This window comes from Enhydra lutris, unplaced genomic scaffold (assembly GCF_002288905.1).
Source record: "Enhydra lutris kenyoni isolate GAN:26980312 unplaced genomic scaffold, ASM228890v2 scaffoldscaffold2, whole genome shotgun sequence".
NCBI classification, from domain to species: domain Eukaryota; kingdom Metazoa; phylum Chordata; class Mammalia; order Carnivora; family Mustelidae; genus Enhydra; species Enhydra lutris.
The window spans coordinates 60,850,188-60,875,709 of record NW_019154086.1 but is presented as its reverse complement, the minus strand read 5'-3'; positions in this window follow the sequence as shown (position 1 = coordinate 60,875,709).

Here is a 25,522-nt window from a genome sequence, read left to right as displayed (position 1 = left end):
GGATGGGGACTAGGGAGAAAGGAAGCCTGACAGAGAGGGGCCTAGTCTGGCAGACAGGTTGGTCCACATCACCCATCGTTTGGATTACAGTGACGGGAGCACAGTATTGAAGTTAGAATGGGACCAACAAGGACATGGAGCCCAAGGGGGAAGAAACAGGTCACTTAAAGCAAGGGAAACTAACCCATTGACAATAAGGTTTTGCTGAAAGCTGGTTTTACATGGTAAAAAAGGATACATCAAAGCATTATGAGTCAAAGAATTATGCATTTCTTTCCTGAAAGTTTTCCAACACTAACTTCTCCTCTTTTGATTCTGTCTTCATGTAAGGAGAGCCCTCCATGCTACCTAATTTTCTTTTCATTTATCCTGCAAATATGTAGTAGGCATTGCTATATGCAAGTCAAAATATGCTGCTTTATAAACAAAGATACAGAATCAGAAAACACTTTTCATTGCCAAATACCAAAATATGGTTGAAAAACTTCCTTTGGGTGCACATGGCTTGAATAAAATGATTCCTCTGGAGAACCTACAAGGTAAGCTCAGCTTTCCTTCACAACAACACAACTGTTTATTTTAAATTGAATCTCTTATTTACTCATCTCATTCATCATTGTAGATCTAATCTAGGTTAAACTTCAAAAAGTTTCAGTATATTCTCTATCAATCTTAAACACTTTTTAAAAGTAAAAACTAGGGGCGCCTAGTTGGCTCAGTGGGTTAATGCCTCTGCCTTCAGCTCGGGTCACGGTCTCAGGGTCCTGGGATCGAGCCCCGCATCGGGCTCTCTGCTCAGCGGGGAGCCTGCTTCCTCCTCTCTCTCTCTCTCTCTCTGCCTGCCTCTCTGACTACTTGTAATCTCTATCAAATAAATAAATAAAATCTTTAAAAAAAAATAAAAGTAAAAACTATTTGATCAGTGATAGTTATCAATTCCATTTTGTAGATGATATAAGACTTTCTAATCCTGAGATTTTTATAGATGAAAAGACACTAATGTTTACTGACTGCCTACTAAGGACCAGGCAGGGTGCTGCTGGGGGCTTTTTTTTTTTTTTTTTAAAGATTTTATTTATTTATTAGAGAGAGAGAGAGAGAGCATGAGCACAGGCAGACAGAGTGGTAGGCAGAGGCAGAGGGAGAAGCAAGCTCCCCGCTGAGCAAGGAGCCCGATGTGGGACTCAATCCCAGGACGCTGGGATCATGACCTGAGCCGAAGGCAGCCGCTTAACCAACTGAGCCACCCAGGCGTCCCAGCTGCTGGGGGCTTTTAAAGATTTCTTTACAATATGCTTTATTCTTTCCTATCTTTGAAAATAGTACTCTGATGTTAGCACAAATTGTATATGATATAGCCTATGAATTTGTCGCTAGTTCTCACTTTTCTAATTCAGCATAGTATCAGAAAAGAAAGCACCAAAGGTACCATGCTTGTGCCTCACTATTTAGTATTTACTATTACCTTACTATTTAGTCATACTTTTTAAGAAGTGATTTTCAATGTATCAGCCTTGTGAAATGTGTTTTTAAAGTTGTATTTTTGGGGGGGCCTGCATGGCTCAGTGGGTTAAGCCTCTGCCTTCAGCTCAGGTCATGATCTCAGGGTCCTGGGATCGAGCCCTGCATTGGGCTCTCTGCTCAGCAGGGAGTTTGCTTCCTCCTCTCTCTCTCTCCACCTGCCTCTCTGCCTTCTTGTGATCTCTCTGTCAAATAAATAAATAAAATCTTGAAAAAAAAACAAAGTTGTATTTTTGAACTTTTACTATTTAAATTATAAAATGACCCATGATATTGTATAAAAGTTAGAAAACATGGGTAAACTCTATAAATAGATGTGAATAAAAACTGCTGCAGAAGGGAAGGGGGTTGAAGAATGGGGTAATCAGGTGATGGGTATTAAGGAGGGCTCATGTTGTGATATATGCAACTGGGTGATACACCCAACTAGTGAATCATTGAATGCTACATCAAAAACTAATGATGTAGTGTATATTGGCTAATAAAACATAATAATAAAAAATAAAATAAAGTATGAATAAGTAAATAAATAAAAATAAAGCAAGCAATCTCCAGAAAAAAAGAATAAAAGTTTTACATTTAATGTTGTTAACTTTAAAGATATGTCTATCTTAATTAAACCAATAAAAAAAACTTAATTTAAATACTGAAAAAAACTGGTACAAAGAGAATTATATATATATATATATATATATATATATATATATATATATATATTAAGACTTTATTTCTTTATTAAAGAGAATTTCATGAATTGATTTATTCAGCTATGGATACACAAGACTGACAGATAACAGCCATTGTAGTGCTGAGAGAAAAAGCACAGTTAGTATTTTGCTCACACAGATCTCTACAGAGCAAGAGCACCAACTACAGTAGCCCCCCGCCCTTATCCATGGTTGTGCAATTACCCAAAATCAACCCAGTTTGGAAGCACATGATCCTTCTTCTGTCAGAACAGTCAGAGCTGAGCAGGGTGACCCAAAGTCCAACAGTCCCCCTCCAAGACAGTTCCAACCTGATAGCCCGAATCTCCATTACCCGCATTCAATTACTGCTCCACAAACTTTGTCACAGGTTGTACTGTGATACTGATTCCAGGGTGTGTCCTGGTTCTACTGCCATTGCCATTCATTCAAGTATCCTGCAAATCCATGTACTCTATAACACAGTAGAGATGCATAGATTGAAAAGATGTGGCTTCTGTCATCAAGGAGCTGGATCATGGAAGCAGGTAAATAGGCATCAAGAGCAGATGCGAGATTTTAAGCACCCAGTAACAATGTTCTTTGATGAAAATTGCCACTACCCTAACATATATTGACCATTCCAAAGACAGGTTCAAGTCCAGACTTTCCATCTCATGAAATTGGTTCTGGCTTCTGACCAGGAGTCTTGTTCTAAAAGGTTTTCTGCCCTCACTGCAAGCTCAGTATTGGGTAGAGTTGATTTCTAGGGTATGTTTGGAGTGTGGACCACAGGGAACCCCACAGTATCCCTGTTCCCTTGTTTCCAAGGATTCCTACATCATGCTTCAGTGTAACATTTCTCAGAACATGTGTGGGGAGTTGAGGTGATGAGAGTTACCACTGATCATGAACCAGATGATTTTAGAATGTTTGAGGTCAGACAAATAAATTGTTTCCTTTGTCTTTTATCCATCCATATTTTTGATCACTTAAAAAGAAAAATTTTTGGTCTATGTCTGTGTATGCATGTAATACCACTCTAATTAACATTAGGAAATCAGAGAAGGTTCAGAGTATTTGACTAGTAAGTATGCCTGCCTAGTATTCATTGCGTTTTCTATTGCATTCTTTTTATATGCTTGCCTTTTAGCATATGACAATAATGCTCGAGTTTTTTTTTTTTTATGGAAGTGTCAGTGATGTTACCTTTTCAATAAATTGATTTTAATTGCAAATGCAGACACACTTATACAAAGCAATACCTGCCAGTAATGAAAAATGAATAAACAACTGGTACATGCAGAAATATTGATGAGCACATTATATTGTGTGAGAGAAACCAGATGCAAAAGAAAAATACCATATGGTTCCATTTGTAGAGAACTTCCTAAGTGCCAAAAGTCATATATCATGAAAAAAATTAATAGCGTTTACCTATGGTAGAGAAAGAATTGACTGGAAAAGGGCATGAGAGGACCCTCTAGGGTGTTGGAACCATTCTGTATCTTGAGTTGGTAGTGTTTAAATAGGTATATATAAGTTTGTCAAAATTCATATAACTATTTATTTAAAATTCATACAATGTTTTGAAACATTTGACTCAGAAGGAGAGTGTGTATGTTTTGGGCAAAAAGAATGGACATGCTATATTGAGTTATGGCAATTTGAGTAAGACTCAAAACTGTCTCTCCCAGCACCTTCTGTCCTGTGTGGCCAAGACATCCCTGTGCAATTCAGGGGGCATCTGTGAAGCAGAAGTCTTCATTCTCCAGAGGCATTTGCGGGTAGACATCATGTAAGTCTGTCATAGAGGAGCCCAGCAGGTTCCAGATGTCCTCGCTCTCCTTTGCTCCATATCCAGCTCTTCCTTTTGACTGACAGCTGTTTCCAAAGACACACCACAAACTTCCCCTTTGCACTTTCACCTCAGACACAAACGTATTTGGCTTCTCAGATGTTCCTGCTATACTGTTGCCAGTTAAAATACAGGACATCCAGTTAAATTTATGTTTAAGTAAATGATGGAAAAAATCTTAGTACAGCTCATCTATTGAATAGGATATTCTTATACTAGAAATTATATGTTATTTACCTGAAATTCAAATGTAACTGTATGCTCTGTGCTTTACGTTGTGAAGTCTGGCAACCTTACCCTCCAAGCCCCCCCGCCCCACCTTTCTTTTTAAGATTTTATTTACTTGTCAGAGAGAGTGTACAAGCAGGCGGAGCAGTAGGGTCCCCACCTTGCAAAGAGCTTTATAGGGGACTTGATCCCAGGACCCTGGGATCATGACCTGAACCAAAGGCAGGCACTTAACTGACTGAGTCACCCAGGCATCCCTTATCCTATAGGTTCTGTTTGGGTATCTGTACCTGTGTGTCTGATAGAATGGAATAGTGCCTCTCCCTCCTCATTTTAGACGTTTACTTTCCTAGGTTGTCACGTATGAGTGTAAGGTCTACAAAATATAATTAATTATTATAATTAAATCATAAACCCTTGATTCATATGATTCTTACCATGGCCCTGTTTTTCTGACCAAATTTTAGCAATGGTGCAGCTGCTCTAAGATTGCATGTTACACTTCTTTTACCGTTGGAGTGCAGATCTCTATAGAGGACAGCTTCGCTTCACATTTACATAGGTATGTTTCAAATTTGGCTTTTCTCATCTTTTGGCAGGTACTAACTCACCTTGGAAGGACCGTGTGTTTTAAAATCTAACCAGCCTAGGAGTCAATCTACTTACTGGTTAGTGATCTTAGGCACATTCGATAAACTTGCTTTATAAATCTTCATTCTGGGCTTGATAATCCCTACTTTATACAATTACTGTGAGGATTAGTCCACATATGTAAATCCTAACAGAGCAACTGCCACAAAATATTTTTCATAAGATGTTTTGTCTTGATGGAAGAACAAGTACTTCTACTTCTAAAATGTTTAATTTTCATAATCTAGAGGCTTCCACAAGTTTTGTGTAGAAACCTTTTCAGCCCTCTGGCTCCTGGGAAATATATTTAAATTATTGAAGTCTTTCATTTAGTTATGAACTTGCAATGCCCTTTCTTCCCTTAGAAAGCAGGCACACTCCAGCATTTATTTTAGGACTCAGTATGTTTGAGCTACATATATATAAGTCATATTTGATTTTGCTGACATGTTTACATTTCAGGATCATAGAAACTGGTTGTTTCAGATGATTTTAGTTTGTGGTATTTTGTTTAAATCCCCGAAGGAGTGGGAGAACCTTTATGAAAACCCAAATTTTTATTTGTCTTTTAACTTTGGCAAGAGAAAGAAAACCAAGTCTGGAAATAATAAAATTTAGGGCTGATGTATTGCCAAAATAAGGAAGGGATGAGTCACAAAAGAGAAAAAAGTTTGAGCAGGGTCATATTTAATGACATTAAGGAGTTATTATTTTAAAGTGTGATTATGGTATTATGTTTATGTTAAAGGAAATAATCCTTATCTTTTAGAGATTAAAAAGAAAACAGAAAGGTTGGAAAGCATTGTTTGATTTTGTGGAATTATGAATATCTCATCCAAAGTCAGGTGACCGTGGTATAGCCAGAGACACTAAGGTTCTTGGCTCCCCCTGTTGGGATCCGGAGAGAAGCATTCTGGATAGAATCAGAGATTGAGTCACTCTGACTAAAAAAGTGATGGCAGAAGACAGCCTTGAAATAAGGAGAGATACCATTTTTTTTGGAAAATACTCAGAAAATGTTCCTGATCTTTTCTTTTTCTTCTTCTATAAGCAATCACCTTCTCCCTAGCTACATCATGAGTCCTGATGATGAATCCTCTCATCCTAACCTCCAACTTGTCTATCTTCTCAACTCACCACTCCAGACGGGCACAAATCTGCTCCCACCACTTTCACAAAGCTTCAAGAAGCATTTCACCTTCCCCAACTGCTTGTTCTCAGTTCTTTTGTAATGCTTTTCTTCAATAGATCTTAGGGAACACAGGGTTATCTTAAATCTCTTTCTCTACTTGTTCTTCTTGTGCTTCCCTGTCAGTTATTGAGTGATCATCTACCCAGCTCTATCTTCTCTCATCCAGAAAAGTGTCTCAGACGCATTCGTTTTATTACTGTTATTATCTTTTTCTTGAGATGTTGTGGTAGTTTCTTAATCATTCTGTCTTCAATATTCCCCCCAATTAATCTAACCTTATATTGACGGTGCAATGAAAATGTGCTTTTAAAAGATGCCATTCCCTGATTCATACTTCAAGTAGTTCTTCTTGATCCATAGGAAAAAAAATCTAATATCCTTATGCTAAAATATCTATATAGGTATTATCCACTTATCATATATCATAGTTGTTATGCTACAATCTCATTGCATGTGTATTTCCCTGCACCTAACAATGTCTGCCATATAGTCATCTCTCAATACATACATATTAAATAAAAAGTAACAATAATAATAATAAAAGTTATGTTTTTGAGTGTTTATTATGTGTCAGGTACTACACTTAGTATATTACATATAAAACCTCATTCAAAGCCCAAAATAATTATTTAATGAAGGGACTTTTACTTCTCCATTTTTACATAAGAGAGGACTCAGTCACAAAGAGGTTAATCAGTTTGCCCAAGTCTGTAAGTCTACCACACTGAATTGATTCAACTGATTCATCAGCAAACATTTATGAAGCATGTACTATTTGCCAAGTACGTTTTGGTGTTATTTTTGTGTTAGTGATAGATTGGTAAACAAAACAAAGCCCCTGTTTTCATGAAACTAAAGTATTGGGGTGGACTGGGCTGAGGGAAAATAAGGGCAAGAGATAATGGGCTTTGTGGATCATGGAATTTCAATATTTCAAGTCCCATTTATGCAGGTACTTATTTAAAATAGTCATGGAGAAAACGTCTAAGAAAAGTATGATTAACAGGAAGCAAGTATTGCAATCCATCAGAAACAATTGAGATCAATGAAGCCATTCCTTTTCAAAACTTAACAAATGGATTTCATCCATGTATTCCTTTGTGCACAAAGCTGTGAGGAAGGGCCTCAAATCACAGCAGACATAAACTAAAAGAAAGAATCAGTCTCCAGAGCAGACCATAGCTTCTGTAGTGAGAACACAGCAACATTCCAACAGTTTTAGCTCCTCACAAATACGAGCGGAGACTCGTTCCTCCTTGCTCAAACATGGGTCTCCAGAAGAGTGACATTATTGGATTTTTAAAAGTCAAAATTAAGCGGACATTTATATTAGGCTGAGGGAAAAAAGCAGACCATGAGGGAAGAATTTAGGTATCATAAGGGAGGTGATCCCACAAAGTACAATGAAGGCATAGGAAAGTAAGTCGGGTAGGGAGGCAGAAAAGGAAGAAAATTTGTTAATGACAGGGTTACCACTATGAGCAACTGACCTGAGTCTCACTGACTCTCATACTGAGCACATCTCAGAATTCCAGGACCCAAATGGCCCAGAGCTAGGTAGTTTGTCCACAGACCACAAACCCTCTCTGGTTGAGAGTTGCTCCTGGGTCATTATCTCCCAGAACTTTTGTCTCTCTCTGCTCTTGGGGTCAGATTAATCACTCAGATACAGAGTCAAAAGTGCTCAAGGGGAAAGCAGTACGCATAATGGGAACTTCCCACGGAAGCTGCAAGTGCAATCCAGGGAATGCTGAGGGGACACGACAGGGTACTCGGCTTCAGCTGTTACAAACCAGGAAAAGGATCAGTCACCTTTGGTTCTCAGGCAGTCACACTCAAAGACCCGTCAACTAACTCGAGGGCCAATTCTATACTTTCTAAGTTTATGGAATCTCTGTAAAGGGAAGTATGGTGAGATTAAGACTTTGATCCATATGATACTAAGTTCTCATCAAAATAAAAAATCTAGCAGAGTTATTCCTGACATTTCACCTGGTTCTTCATGGTGAATCAACATAGAGATATTAGGCCAAAGATAAACTTCATAAATTTGGATTGAGCTTTTCAAAAGAAAACACAAAATAATCTGTGCCTCTTTTTTCCCTCAGCATAGTCTGCAATCTAATACCTCTTCTCAGCATGCTGCCTTCAATCCCTCTCTACAGTAAAGTAGAATTCTTTGTTCAGTGAGAGATGGTTCTGTTATTTAGAAAGTTGTCGTAAAGTATAGAAATGAAGATATAGATAGATAGATAGATAGATAGATAGATTCATATTCTGGTAATATCTTCCAAAGATAACTTTCATCATCTTGTACAACTGAAATATTATTCTAATTTTCTTCTATTCATGGCATAAGAAAAATTCCAACAGCCATATAAGTCAACAAAGTTGAAAATTTGAACGAAATCTTCATATAGATCAGCAAGAATAAGACACTGAAAGTAAGATTCATTTTCAAGTTATTACTAAAGACTATAAATAATTTTCTGAGTTTCATAAGGAACAAATGTATACTTTCTTCTGAAAATTAGAAAATTAGCCCATTGAATATATAATTAATAAGTGATTTAGCTCATTTTCACAAATTACCCATATAATGTGCATTTGGAATAATTACCATTGTCTGACTAGAACTGTGCATTTTCTTTCCTGCTCACCAGTAATTCAACACTCTGTATAATTATAAAGGCATTTTTCTTTCCTTTTGTATTTTTTACCTTATCCTTGCCAGCTTCGTCATTTGGCTTTTATTCTTGTGAAAGCAATTATTACAGATATAGACTTAAGCTACAGCAGAGTTCCTATCACTATTTGTTAGCCAAGGTTATTCTTCTACAGGGGTAATTAATGTCGAGTGATGGCTATCGAAAACTTGATGGGGAGTTTCCCTTGTCCCTGGATGGCCTTTTATCCAAGCCTTTTCTTTTTTTTTTTTTTTTTTTTTTTGCGTCATTAAGAAAATACTATTGATGTAACTCGTTCCTATGTAGCAAATCTTGATGGACTCTGATTTCTGTTGCAAAACCAGAATTGGGCTAAGAGACCCTTTTCTGATTCCAGTGGCAGGGGAGGATGCAAACCCATGACTAAAGCAAGTTCAGATAGCCAGATATTTTGAAACTTGAATCAGTCATCTAAAGATGAAGTTTGGAGGGGCGCCTGGGTGGCTCAGTGGGTTAAAGCCTCTGCCTTTGGCTCAGGTCATGATCCCAGGGTCCTGGGATCAAGCCCCGCATCGGGTTCTCTGCTTAGCAGAGAGCCTGCTTCCTCCTCTCTCTCTCTGCCTGCCTCTCTGTCTACTTGTGATCTGTCAAATAAATAAATAAAATCTTTTTTAAAAAAATAAATAAAGATGAAGTTTGGAATTCATTTCCTGTAACATTGACCATGGCAGTGGTGGTGTCCTACAGCAGTAGTGAGTTACTGACACAGGTGGAATAAGTATGTTGGCAGTGCAAAGGATAGTATATTCACCAGACTATTTTTGGAATGTGGCCCTGACTGGTTTTCCTACTTCCTTAACTCCCACAATTCCAGACTTCAATTCTTAAGACTTCCCATTGCTTCTATGACATGTTCAATATCCTTCCAGTAATTTATTTTTATGCTTAAATATATCCTAATCATATTTTGTTGCTTGTAAAATACTGTCCCAACTAAAACATATATTTTATTATAATGTTAATAATAATGGTGATTTCTTAAATGTGTAAAATTTGTCTGTTTTCAAAGTACTTTCACATGCATTATCATATTTTAGCTTTATTGCAAGGTACATTATTATTATATATTTATATATGTACTATATTTATTACAGTATAATTGATATATTAAAAATGGCACATAGTTAATGTATACAGTTTGGTGAGTTTGCATTTCCCTGGTGATTAGGTGATTAGTGATGTGAGCACTTTTTCATAAACCTGTTGGCTATTTGCATATACTCATAATACTATCACCACAATACTATCACCACAATAAATATATCCATCACTTGCAAAGTTTCTTTGCTTTTTATGTGTATGATAAAAATGTCTAATATAAGTCCTACCCTCTTAACAAGTTTTTTTTTAAGTGTAAATGCCATTGTTATCTATAGGCACTATATCATACAACAGATCTCTAGAACACATTCATCTTACATAACTATAACTTTATACTAATTGAACAAGAACTTCCCATTCCCCCTCCTCCAGTATCTGGCAAACATTAATCTATTTTCTGCTTCTGTAAGTTTGACCGTTTTAAATAACTCATATAAGTGGAATCATAACAGCATTTTTCCTTCTTTGGCTATTTTATTTCACTTAGCATAACATCTTTCAGGTCCATCTATTGTTGTTGCAAATGCAACTTATAGAATGGGGGAATATTTGCAAACATATATTTATTAAGGAGTTAACTTCCAAAATATATTAGAAAGTCTTACAAATTAATAGCAAAAGAACAACAACAAAAGATTTAAAAATGGGCAAAAAATTCAAGTAGATAATTCTCCAAAGAAGACATACAAATGGCCAACGGGTACAATAAAAGGTGTTCAACATCCTTAATAATCAGAAAAATGCAAATCAAAACTATAATAAGATATCATCTCACAACCAAAAACAAACAAACAAAAAAAGGATAAGTGTCCATGAGGAGGTTGTGGAGAAGTATGAAACCTATCCACCACTGGCAGAAATACAAAATGGCATGGCTGCTATGGAAAACACTAAGACAACTTCTCAAAGATTTAGAAAAAGAACTACCATATGATCTAGCAATCTCATTTCTGGGTATATACCCAAAAGTGGAATTATATTTGTTCCATAATATCAGATGAACATAATGAGCCCGAGAGAGGCTAAGTAACTTAGTAAGTTCATGCTGTTAGTAAGCAACAAAAGTTGAAATCTGGTTTCCTGACACACTCCAAAATTTTCTTAAACCATGCTTCCTTTTTTAGAATTGCAAAGCCTGCAATTTATTTCATTAAAAGTAAATCCATCAATTACAAAATCTTGTCCAACTCAAACCAGTACTGATTGGACAAATCATCAATGGATGCTTAACAAAATATGTTACATTTCTCTGGCTTTTAAGGCATACACCCTGACAAATACACACTGTCTTTTCTCTCTCCATACTTCGATTTTTCCTCAAGGATCATAACAGTGAAACAATTATTGATTTAAAATGTAATATTCAGGAATTCTAGAATGAAGTCACTTTTAGAGATTCAACTTCTAAGGCAATCATAGAACTCTTGAATGTTAGGAGGACACCAAGACAATGCTTATAAGCTGATTGGAAACTTCTAACATCACAAACTAATGTTGAAGTACAATGTTGGTTCCAGTTTAAGTTATCCTCTTTGAGCTCCATGCGTTTGTTTTCTGAAAAATATGTTAAGGAATGATAAATCTTATGTGCATTTTAAGTTTGGGTAGAATATAAAATATAATTACCTTCACGTATTTTTTACCCCCACTATTGAGTAAAAACTTGCTTGCTTGCTTTGTTCATAATAACTACACTGAAAGTCAACAATGCTTCAAAACTGCAGCTCTACTAGAGCTCTGAAGTTGTGACCCTCAGGCAAGATTAATAAATTTCTAAAAAAAAAAAAAAAACAAACACATTTTGTTTGGGGCAGAGGGGAGAAATGTGACTTTCTGTTTCATTAGGCTGTCTTCTAGGTGACATATTTTGGTGTATCAGTTAGAAATTAGTGTGAAAAATGTCTATTAAGGGGTATGTTTGGGACCAACACCTGTTAGAGGAAAAAGAAAACAGGTTTTGACAGAGGAAAAAAACAAATTGCAATGCAGTCTCTATGGAGGCTTTTGCTGACCCTGAGAGGAGTACTGAGGATGGGAAGAACCTCAGAGCTATTGGCTGTTTAAACAAAGAGGACCAAACTTTTATACTCACACATCTCTTGTCACTAAATGTTGGCCACCCCAGGAATAGTCATGATCTTAGGCTAGGTGATACTCTTTAGTTGAGGTAATCTCTGAAGGGAATGATAGTCAGCATCCTAGAAGGTGGGCTAAACAATCCTTATTTCTGAATAGCCTTCTAGATGATGCATAGTAGTGTCCACCACAGAATGTGTCAAGTGTTACTGAGTGGAGAAATCAAGGTCTAAGAACTGACCATTGAATTAAGTCTGGTAGACTGGATCGAAACTATTTTCTCAGTGTCACCCTTTAAATTCCTTCATCCTGGCTCATGGGCCACATTTTTGAGTTAGGAGTAGAGTTAGTTTCTTCTAAAACAGCTGGATTATGCAGAGGATGTATCAAAAGTTTTATGAAAATAGGAAGAGTTGCCAAGAGAAAGGAAAGCACGTCTTGGGGAGGTATCTACAGTGCCCCCAAATGGACACTATATCGCTTAGCTTCTGTGGTGCCACATGGAATATTTTATTTTACTAATTATGCAACAGATCTTTATTTATTGCTAATTTTACATAGGCACTAGCTCTAGTGGTAAACTAGACCCACAATCTGTCCATTGTTCTTGATCTTATATTTCAAGAGGGAAAAAGAAACAAATAAATAGTTTTATTGATTGTGGGGAGTGTGGTGAAAGAAACAAAGAAAATAATGTGATTGGCATTAAGGGAAGATGATATTTCAGAAACGATGGCCAGAGAAACCTTCATTTAATGGTTCTCTGGTAGACCAGACAAAACCTCATAGAAGGTAACATTTGTGGCAGTCCTATATAATTTTTCTATATTTCTTGATAGAGAAAAGGAGAAAAGGAGGGAAAGGAGTAAGTGAAGAAGAAAGATTTATTGAAGATCGCACATTGTGAATTATCCTTTTATACTGCTATTCTTATTTTGAAGGAAATTAGAATGTATTCTATCCTACTGTCATAAAAATTTAGAAATCTTATACCTGTCTCAGGGACAGTTCAGAGAAAATTGCTAGATATGAAATTACTATATTTAAATGACTATCAGTGCTCTTGAAACTTCAATTAGCCTGAGTGGTACTCAAAGCCATGCAGCCAGGAAGCAAGACGGTGGGGAGAGAAGAGCAGTGGGTTATGCAGCTGTTTCAAGGATGTACACTTTCATAAAAATATCATGCAGAGCCCAGCATGAAATAGGTATTTAACACATGCTTATTGAAATGCATGCATATTAATACATAATTTTCTATACAAATAGTAACACCAACAAACATATGGACTCTCTACTCAGTGTAATGCTTTTCCCTATATTTTGTCATTGAAGGAAATCGTATAATTAAAAATGATACTAATTCTTAAGGAATAAATGCATAAGCTCTGGGATCACAGAAGAATGTACAAGGAGCAGTATATAAAATTCTTAATTGAATAAGCAATGCCCATAAAATTGCTCCTTTGGTGCTTTAAAAAAAAAAAAACAACAATAACAAATAACACACAAACTTATTGGTTTGGGGAAATGAAGATAATATTATCTAGTTTATTGGGTATCATTATGGCTTATGAAACCCATTCCAATTTAGTTACATCTGCAGACCATTACAATAAACTTTATTTACCCCACTGATGCAGATAAAATTGTGTTTCAGGAAATGTATTTTGGATAAAGAATAAAAAGTTTGTTCTAGTAGTGAGCACATGTATAACCAGTAGAGGACTGTGGTAACTAGTCTATAAATATGGTTCCCAAATGAATAAAGGTTCTTGGTCTTTTGTACCCTTGTGTTGTCCCCTTTCATAGTGATTCAGGGTTGGTCCTGTATAATCAAGAGAATTCAGAGGAAGTGAAGCTGAGTGACTTTTGAGATTAAGTCATACCAAGCCTTGCAACTTAAACCCAAGTTTCTTAAGATGTTCCTTTTGGAAGTCAGTTCTATGAAAGAATTCTAGCTACTGTGAGACTCCCAGGATCTACAGAGAGGTCACTAAAGAGAGAAAAAGAGATGCTTGACCAGACCCAGTTATTCTAGACATTTTAACCCAAACACCAGACCTATCTTGTGTTTCTATTTTTTTAGACCTGATGGAAGAGAACTGAAAAATCCAGGTCATACCCAAAACTATGGCCCAAGCCATATGACCCCAAACAAGTCATACCAGTCATCTCCAGCCATACCAGCTGCTCCAGATAAGGACCCCACTTTGTGGAGGGGAAGAGCCTTCCCTCCATGCCCTGACAAAATATCTGAGCCACAGGATATTCACACAATGCAGATAGTTGTGGTTTTAATCCACTATTAGCCTGAAATTGTTTGTTATTCCTGAAAATATACCAAAACTAAAATTTGGTACTAAAAGTAGATTTTCCATTAAAACAGAAAAGCAAAACGTGTGCCTCTGTATTTGAAACCAAATGTTGGGGGGCAGTGTGAACGACCTCTAGTAGACAGTGTGTGGCAGTGGAAGGATAATGAGGAAAGTGTCATTGGAGACTGGAGAACAGATAAATTGTGTTGCACTGTGATGGAAAATTTAGCAAAATTGTTGACAGAGATAGTGTAGATGTAGTAGTTTTAGAATATGTCCACTGATTCTTGGATATCCTCCTCCTTTAAGAGGTGAAGCTTAATTTTTGAATGTGTGCTAAACTTAATGACTTGCTTCTAATAAAATAAAATGGAGATGTATGACTTCAGAGATTGGATCATAAAAGGAACTGTGGTTTCTCTCTTGCGCTCTCCTTTGGATTGCTTACTTGGGAGGAAGACAGCTGTGATGCTAGAAGGACTCCCAGGTTATCCTGTGATGCTGACATCTTCAGTGGCAACCAGTGCTGAATGGAGGCATTCTGCCAATAGCTGTTTGAGTGAGCCATCTGGAATGATGATCCCCCCAGGTCCAGTCATGCCTTCACATAGCTGCAGCCTCTGCTGACATCTTGAGTGCAGCCACATGAAAATCCCTGAGCCAGAACCATCCATGTAAGGCACTTCTATGTTCCTGATCCTCAGAAACTATGTGAGAAAGTAAGTTTTGTTTCATTTTTGTCTTAATATGCTAAGTTTTGAGGTAGATTTTTACACATCAGTAAAAAATATAGAGGGAATATAAAGTAAAAATGTGTCTATGAACTGGAGAATCTGGGTTTAGCAAGTGTTAAGGGAGAATTCTGGAAGTGCCAACTGGTTTCTTTTAGTTGTATATAATGAAATATAGTTATAGAGAGATGAATTAAAGAAGGAACTCATCACTTTTCAATCTGAATATTGAAGATATATAAAAGAGCTATAACTAGCTTCAGATATCAAAGATTCCTAATGTAAGGAATGGCCTCAAAACAAGGATTTAATCCAGGTCAATATGACCTCTGTGCCATAATTGGATAAAATTTACAGGGACAGGTAAAGTGTATTTTGCATGTACATGGGATGTGGGTTCTATGGCCAGAGAGCTGACTGGTAGACTGCAAGATGACAACAATATTATCTCCAAAACCACAAACTTCTCCTGAAACATGACCTTTCTAATTCGTAATCAAGGGGTGACATTTATTTCTCCACCACCTGGAGTTGACTGAGTTGAGTGTGAGAACCGTGGTATACAAATACAGTGGGAGTGATGTTGCATTGGTCCTGGGTGAAGCCCTTGGCTGGTTAGGCAGCTTTCTTCTCCAGTTTCTTGGGTGCCAGACACCATGTAAGAAATGTGATTATCTGAAACCACCATGCTATAAGAAATACAAGCTATGTGGAAAGGTCCTACAGGATGGCACATTATGTGGCGAGGCCAAGAACCACTGAAGTATCTATTGTGTGAATAAGAACCTATCTTAGAAGTAGATACTCCAGCCCCAAAAAACCCAGATAAGATAGCACCCACCTGAGTTCATCTCTATTTCCTGATCTAAAAATGAATCAGATAAAATGGTTATTTTAAAATACAAAGCTAAGATTAATTTGTTAAATAGCAATAGTAATTCCACATGACATTTGGATGATGCTCTAGCAAGAAAACACAAAACAAAACCAGTGACTTGATTCTGGCAACTAAATTACAGTAGAAGTGATGGGATGCCACTTTGGACATTCAGTTATAAAAAGGCTATGATTTCCATGTTGGTATGCTCTCCCAGTCTCTTTCACTTTCTCTCTCTCTGAGAGAAACCAGCTACCATGTTGTGAGTCTGCCTTGGAAAGAGAAAGGCCAACTGTTATGTCATGATGACACTCAGTTACCAATGAAATTCTCCATATGGCAAGGAAATGAGGCCTGAAACCAACCATGGAAGGAATCTTGGTGGATCTTCTGAGACCTGCCAGTAGTCACCTCAGTGAGTACAGAAATAGATCCCCACCTTTACCCCTCCACCCCCTGTTGAGCCTTGAGACAACTTGCATCTCAGCAAACATCTTGAATGAAATCTCTTGAGAGACCTTCAGCCAGAACCAGCTTCTAGATTGCTGAACCACAGAACTGATGGGTTTATAAATATATGTTGTTTTATACTAGTAAGTTTGGGGTGATTTGTTAGGCACCAGTAGATAACTAATACAATTCTCTTCTGTCTTAGACCTTTTTTGTTTTCTGTTGAGAGGTCTCTTCTCTAGTTATTTCTCATTTTACTTTAATCTGTCTTTTCCTCTGCCTGCTTTTAAGAATTTTACCTTTTACTACTCTTTTAGGAAAAGGTAAATGTGTCAGGTACAATTTTCTCTGTATTTATCTTACTTGAGGTTCATAGTTATTCTTGAATTATTGTTCTCATAACTCTCTAATGATTTAGAAAATTTCATCCATGTCTTTCCACATATTGTTTCTCTTTCTGAGACTTCAATTACATATATGGTAGATCCTCTCACTGTCTTTAGGCTTATCATGTTTGATCTGTGCTTTTTCCATCACCTTTATTCACTTCTTTCTCTATATAGTGTTCTGACATATCTTCCATCTTATTGATGATATCCTTAGGTATTTGTAATCCATTGTGAAGCCTACCATTTGCATTCTTAATTTTGATTACTGTGTTTTTCAGTGCCTGATTTTACATTTTCTTAAATACTATTTCTTTTCAGAAGCTCTCAATTGTACCTGTTTCTTTGAAAATATTCAGAATACTTATATTAAAGTCATTATGTAACTCCATTATCTGAAACATATTCAAGATATTATTTTAAAGTCATTGTATAACTCCATTACCTGAGCTCTTTGTGTGGCTGTCTCTAATATTTATATTTTTTCTTTCCTTTTTTTTTTAAGCAATCCCTCTGCCCAACATGGGGTTTGAACTCATAACCTGAGATCAGGAGTCACAGGCTCTACCAACTGAGCTAGCCAGAAACTCCCATATTTTCCTTAAAAAAAAAAAAATTCTTTTTTTCCCATGTGGCTGATTGTCTTAGTGTTAATAATATAAATTATGTATAATTAAAATAATATTACATCTTTTCTACCTCTAAAGGGATATATGTCTAAGACTAATAACTTGCCATGAGCTTAATCTGATTATAAGAAGTAAGATTTCTTGAAGTTGTACTTCATTGCCCTACAGAAGTTGCCATTTCTAAAAATGATCTGGTCTATATTCCTAGAGTGTAACCCTTACTATTGTATTTATAGGCATTGCTTATTGGTAGCTTCTGAACTCTAGGTCTTGTCACTTCTAGCCTCATGGAATTATCAAGTTCTGATCAGCCTCTCAACGTCTCACTTGCATTTAACATTTTCCAAATACTAGGTTCTTCTTTCTTTCTTTTTTTCTTCTTCAGTAACTTATATTCATAATTTTTCAGTGCCTTGTTAGCTTCTTGGTAACTTCAAGTAGGTTTTTTAAATGTACGTTGATTAGTTTTTCTATATATTCATGGTGGGAGGATTGGTCAATATTTCCTAGTCACCATGTCAGAAATAGATATTCCTTCACACAAATTTTTTTCTCTCAAGTAAGAGAAAATTCATTTACTTTGTAGGAGTTGCTCCTTTTTTTTTTTTTTTTTTAGAGAGAAAAGATAAAAAGTCTGTGTGTGTTTTTTGTTCTGGCAAATCTCTTTTGATAAGGAGGTATCTACGCATATATTTTGTCCCTATTTATTTTTATGTCTTCTGTTATTTCACCATCTTTATTACAATTTGGTTGAACTAGGTACAGGTTATATTGATGTGGGTGCAGAAGATACATGGGAAAAATCTGTACCTTCCCCTAAATTTTGCTGTGAAGCTGAAACTGCCCTAAAAATATGAAGCCTTAATAATAATAATAATAATAATAAAACTTTGTTGAACTCTATATCTTAACCACATTTGGGGAAAAGATCCTGTTTCTCTTCAGTATAAAGATAATAGTAGTGAGCTATGATACAGTAAGGGGTCACCTGCCATGGGAAAATGGATTTGTGATTATGCTTCTCTGCCCAAATTCAGAACCACAAAAGGTATTAAATCAGAAACACTGGTGGACTGAAAGTAACAGACTTCTTGAGATGCTGAAAAATTGAAAGCAGGAATGTACTATTCACTCAGGGTCACCTTAGCATTATCTTTTGTGGTTGGTTGTTTTTCTGGGTGAGGATGTGGCTTTGCTGATACTCAGTATGGTTCAAGCCTCAGAAGAGCCATGAGTTTGTAAATATTCCCTTAAATAGAAGCCCATCAAGTACATGTAAACTCTTTCTTGACAATGGCCAAATAAATAAAGGAATTTTGAACTAACAAGAAATAGAAATTCTTTGAACCTCCAAAGGTGTTCCACATGCCAAATCTTGTGGCCAATTCTCAACCTCTTGTCTTACCAAAGTCTCTGTGATACTGAGCCTAAACAAGGTGGTTTCACATGGCTTTTAATATGTCTCATTTTCCTATTCTCCTCTTATCACTCTCTACTCCTTTTGAGACTCCCTTACTACTTTGTACTTCTCTGACACCATGCCTCAGGATTTGGATTTCAGTTCTCTCTGTTTCTCTATCTGTATTCTCTCTTTGGGTAATTTCAATCTGTCTCATGTCTTGAAATATTTAATGTAGAATTCCGAAATCTAGCCCAAATCTACTAAAAATTTTCCCTTGAAACCCAAATTTATATATCTTGCTCACTGCTTGTGTAAAAAGAACATATCAAACACAAATGACCAAACCAGAATCATATCTTTACATATATCCCTGACTCTTGCTAAAATTATTCTTCCCCAAGTATTCTCCATCATCATGAATGTTTCCATTAGTCACTCAGCTGCTTGGGCTTATGAATCATCCTCAGTTTATTTCTGTTGTGAATATGCCACATCTAGTTAATCTGTCTGTCCCACTACCTTGCTTTATTTCCTTACATTTTGATTGAATCTAGCAAACACTATAAATTCTTCCATTGCTACTACCATAATTCAACTCTCCGTCATCTATTTTCTTGAGTACAATCTCGTTATTTGAGCTCCCTGCTTCCATGTCTACTGCCATAGTTCAGTCTCCATATACCTTCTGGAAAAACTGGGTTTTTTTGTTTGTTTGTTTGTTTGTTCATTTGTTTGTTTTGGAATGAGCATTGACAAAAATTAACAGTATCTCACACTAATTGTATCCCTTCAACAGATTCCACATTGAAAGCCGAAAAAATTCAGATTCTTTTGTGTAAATAACGAAGCTTTATAGATCTGCCTGCTGCATAACTCTGATATAATCTTCTACTGTTTTTCTTGCTTTACTATGTTCTAGCTACTTTGACATTAATTTTGAGTCTTAAACAAGCTTTTTCTTGCCTTAAAGTCCTGATGTTGTCTTTGCCTAGAATATTCTACTTGCAGATTTTCACAGGGTTGATCTCCTTTCATTACTCAAATCTTTTTTTAAAAGTAAACTTTCAACATGCAGTTCAATGACCAGATATTGCTAGGGAAGGAGCCAAAGGGAAAATTCCGGACATGGTCCATATCTTGAACTACATGATAAACATGCAAAAATATGAACAAAAGTGATAGAGAAATGCCTGTAATGTTACATGATTTTTACACACATTTTTGTGTATATTTATACTTCAGTAAGGGTTAAAAAAAAGAAATTAAATTATTCAGAAGTTTTCATTATCACCTATATGAGTGATCTGCCTAATTCCACCCACTTGAGTCTCTCTATCCCATTACTCAGGATTATTTCCTTTATAGAAATTAACACTTCCAGAAATAATCCAGTCTATTTAAATGTTTTGTGTTTATTCTATGCCTTCACCAGATAAAATATAAGATGTTCAGGACATGCTTTTTTCTTGTTTTTTTCACAATTACATTTCTAGGACCTTGAGCAGTACCTGGGACATGGGAGGAGAAAAATAAGTGTTTGAATAAACAAAAACAAGGGCTTACCTTATTTTGCTCATTTTGTCACTGTACAATATTTAAATAACATATGGAAGGACATAGCCACCTTCGTTAAATTCTTAAGAACTGTGGTCACAATCCATTAATTCTCTCTATTCCCTAAACAAGGAAAAAAATGTTACATGATATATCCTGGGAGATCTGCATAATATCACTTTCTTTAGAAATATCTTCTCCTCTCTCTTAGTATTGCTGATTGAAATTCTATTCATTTTCTTCTGATAATTTTCCTTTTGAAGTCTCTCACAAACCCCTACTGTCTCAGATAGATATTATCTCTCTTTTCAGTCTCTCTCATGAACATTCTTCCTCCATCCTGTCTGTGTTAAAGATATCTGGGTCCTGAATACTTCTGACTTAAGAAACTTCTTGAGAGGAGAAAAGAGCCCATGTTTATCTTTTTGTCTCTAGCTCCTCGTAGTGCTGTCTGCATATTATTTTTAGTAAATATTTTAATCAAATTTCCTCTAAAATATCCCAGGCAGATTGCTAAAAGTTAAGACTATTTATGATTAGGAGACAGTAAATAGATCATTTTGAAGAAGAAGATGTAATTAAGTAAAGAAGTCTTCAGTGCAAAGTCCTCCTGACTTTTTTCCTTGTTTATTGTCTCAACTCTTCCAGTCAATTCCCATATCAACATTTACTAAAGCCACAAGACTGATCATGACTCTATTGCTTAAAATACGTCCGTGGATAAACTCTGCCTTAGAATGAAATAGAAGTTTCTTAAAATGTCATACAAGTGTTGGCTTCTGCAGCCTCCATACCACCCCACCACCACCTCACTATTCACATAACCCCAGAATATGTCACGTTCACTTTATGCTTGTAGAATGTTGCATTATGCACAGGGGTACTGTTACTTCCCTTTATCCATCTGGATTAGTCATTTCATTTTTCAAAATATAATTCAAGTGTTACCTCCTCAGGAAAATACTCCCTAATTTTTTTAAATTCAATCAGTTGCTCTTATGTTGTATTGAAACAGGCTTGGGCAAAATCCCATCATAGGCCTGCTACAGTAATTGTTTTATTTATTTATTTATTTTATCACAGGATTATGACTCCTCCCTCTGAAAAGGACTTTGGTTTGTTTGCCTCCATACCCCTGATACCAATCAGAGTGCTTGGAAATTAATTTGGTATTAAAATTTCTGGCAAATAAGTGGGTGAATGAACAAATGAATGAATGGATGGATGGATAGATGTACTGATGGATGAATAATACGCAGTCTTAGTTTGGGAGGATAGGTATGATCGCTTTCTTTTTAAGAAAAAAAATGAGCGTATTATTCTTGGAAACTTACTACTACTGTTTCTCATACTGATTTTGACAAATAGGAAGTAATATATTTAGATGATGAAAATATACTGTGAGGGAAAGTCAACCTAACATGAATGACCTGGAGACTATATAATTAGTTTAGGGGCTCTGGGAGATGAATGTTTAATACACTCAATTGCTTAGTCACTCTTTTTGCATTGTCATTTATCACTGTCATTCTTATATCTGGTAGATATTATAGATGCAAAGAAAAGAGGAGATATTGCTGCATACTCAATGTCAAAAGCGTATTTTGAGCTCACGTTACTGTCTCAGCAAAGACTGTCAAATATTGGGTATTCTAGGTCGGTGTTGCTCCCCTAACCCATGAGAACTTTGTTTTCCTTGGGCAGGATGCCAGTTTGACACAAAACAAAGTGGAAATGCATAGTGCTGAAAGATATTTGGGGCATTGCCCCTGAAAGCCCTACCTCCTATGTGCTGGGCTTGCATGACATTGCACTAGGGCATTCCAGAGAATGGAAATATCATAGCTGGCTTGTAGCCTAGATGATGACTTATTCACAATAATATTTCAAGGAGAATTTTGCCAGGGATGCAAAGAAACCCATGGCCAACCATTTTCTAAGTGACCTCTTTTCCTGGAGCTTTGATACCTAGCAGATTTTAGGCAAGAATTCTATTTATGAAACAGTTTGAGTATATATCCTAGGATATCAGAAACCAAAGGTTATAGTATAAAATATAATTAAGCACTAAATTAATATTGCCAAAAGTGTACAAACTCAAATAATAATCTCAGTGAGTATTTGGGGCATACATAGCAGGAAAATAATGCAAGTATATAAACATGGTAGAAAATGTAGAGAAGAGAAATAGATATTTCTAGGAAGAGCTATTTGAGAATAATTTAGTCACAGGAAGGATCACACAGCATTGGCAGCCATCAGTAACTGACCATGATTTCACTGGATTCAGTTCCTTGGTGGAAAAGATCTGGGGAAACTCATAGTTTTTGTATCTCCACAGGGAACTGATTATAATTTTTCTTACAAGTGTAGATTTAGACATCACTATCAGCAAAATCTTTGCCAGCCTCACTAAACCCTCCTTAAAAAATAACTAAAACTGCCTTGATACTTTATATGTTGTATGTAGTTGTTCTGAAGGGGCCATACATATCTGATAATAGGAATTAAAATTCCATTTTCCAGTGTGGGAAAATTAGGTGACAGTGTTGTTCTAAAGAAGTAAAGAGTTAACATATAGAATAGGCACAGTGCCTGGTTCGTATTAAGAGCCATTCCGGCTCCAAAGATTATTCTACAGTTTTGTCTTGAGTCTTCGTTGTATCTCAATGTGCTTTATATAACACAGGAAGAGCTAAGTGCCTTTGTGACTTAATTTATAAAAATATATTTATATGTTGCCTTATTTGATAGAATTATTTCACATATACTATCTTAAGAAATAATGATCACTTGAGGGAACAGCTGTCAGCCTGTTACTCAGAAAAAGACAGTATTTATTGAACTGCTACTATGTGTATCATGAGGTCTCCTGCAAAAAGAAAGAGATAAGCTATCTAGTTCTATCTCTCAAGTTTTAATAGTAAAAAATTAAATAAATAAAAAAATGAATTATTAATTCATTTTACAGAAAAAAGAAAAACTGAAGCTTAGGGAGATGGTAGTGCTCAATCTCAAATAAAAATAATAATAAATGTCAACTTTGAAATTCCCCTGGAAAGTAAAAGGATAAGGGTTTTACTTCAAAAAGAGAAGAAAAATGTGTCTCAGTGAGCAAGGAAAGAAAGATAGAAGAGAGCAAAGAGAGTATGAGGAAGCCAATAATGATCTTTTAGGAGAAATGCATTAAGGACTAGAAATTGAAATAATAACATTACCATCATACATGGGTCCTATTCTAGTTTCTCTTCTCCTGACTTCTTCCCTTTTTCTTATTAAAAAAATAAATAAAGCGTATCATTTTCTAATTCTATTTCTGTCATTTTCTGAACTACTACAAAATTCAATGAAACTGAACAATCTACGAAGGCAGAGAATAGATCAATTCCTAAGAGGGAAGCAATTGCCCCAGGATCCTTCTCTTGAAAATCTTTTTTTTAATCATTGGGATGGATTTTCTCTATGTCCTCAAAGCCACTCTATGAAGAAAAGCTCCCAATAACATTTAAGAAAAGACAATATTATCCCAATATTAACTGTGGATTCATTACTATACTTTTAGTCCATAATGTTTGAAGCATCAATTATCTCTTTTGTGAGAAAAAGAGTGAATTTATGACCCATGACAGCAAAGACAATCGTTTTCCTTTCAGAGCCATCTGCACAAATTTATTTCCCTGACTGGATTCTTTAATTGTGCTTCTTAATCAGATCTGTTCAGACCCTTGAATTCTCTCAAGTCCCTGTGCTTTCTCAACCCCGCCCTCCTTTCCCCAACAGGCAATCAATAATTACTACATTGTGTGCCTTTTCTTTGTAAAAACATTAATCCCAAAATCGTGCAAGAATTTCTGAGTATTGTGCTCTGCAGGGGGCCTTTCCTATTGCTTTTACTCTCCCAAAACATCCTCTCAGCAACTTAGGCTAATTATCTATAGCCTTACACATAAAACTTCAAAATATGTTTTGCAGAAAAAAATGTTCATAATTGTCCAAAGGAAATTTAGAACTTAATCTTTTCAAACAAACATTATGCTCTTAGTGTTAAATTACGAATCACTTAATAATTAGAGAACTTATAATTCTAATGTGATTAACAGTTAAAAACCCATTCTTGAAGGTTATTTTTTTCTAAATTAATTAGATAAAGAAATGAGCTCTAAGGTAGTACATTGGGATATAAAATGAAAACGGTAGAACTTCTGTTTCTACCTACTCTTTTATTTAAAAAAATAAATGTAATTTTAAACTCATTCTTATATACAAATTGGCAGTCATTCCTTGGCTTATTTTATTTGTCACAAGTGATATATGCATAATATCATGGCAAACATAGGAATGACATTAATGTGGTTAATTTTATAAAAACAAGATCTTTAAGTAGTAAAACTGTTGTAAAACTGTAATGTTATCAAGTGTGATCATGAAAATAATTTGTAGTACGTAAATCTTCATAAACTAACTCATAACAAAGATCATAGAAGAATTGTCAGATTTAGAGATGAGTTCTTTTATTTCCTTTACAAAAAGGAATCTTTTTTTACAAAAAGATGAGGTTTTTTAAGTATTTGACCTTTACAATAACAAGTGACTACTGATAGGACTCTATTAAAAATGTACTTAATGTGTCCCTTTAAGTTAGTTAAAGGGACATATTACTGATGGAAAAATGTTTAACCAAAAATTTCAGAATTATTGAAAAGTATTTCATTGTAAATTGTATTTAGTGAAAACAAAGAGGCCTTTTGTTACTTTATTTAAATACGATTTAAAAGTATTTCTGAAATAACATTTATTTCTTTATATCTTTCTTTTTAAAAATGTTCTATCTATATTTCTAATCAACAAGAAAATAGTTTTCAAATGTATAGACAAATAGCATGAGAGCAATTATTTTTGACTGATAAGATTGTATAATCACAAAAAAATGTAGAGAAAAAAATATATGTATGTGTCATATATTAACACTGGGACTTAATTTACTTGCTCAGCTCCACGATGCTTCCCTTTTTTTTCTTATTTTTTATTTAAATTCAATTTAGTTAACACACAGTGTATTATCAGTTTCAGGGATAGAATACAGTGATTCCTTGGTTGCTTAAAACACCCAGCGCTCATTACTTCAGGTGTCCTCCTTAATGCCCATCACCCAATTATC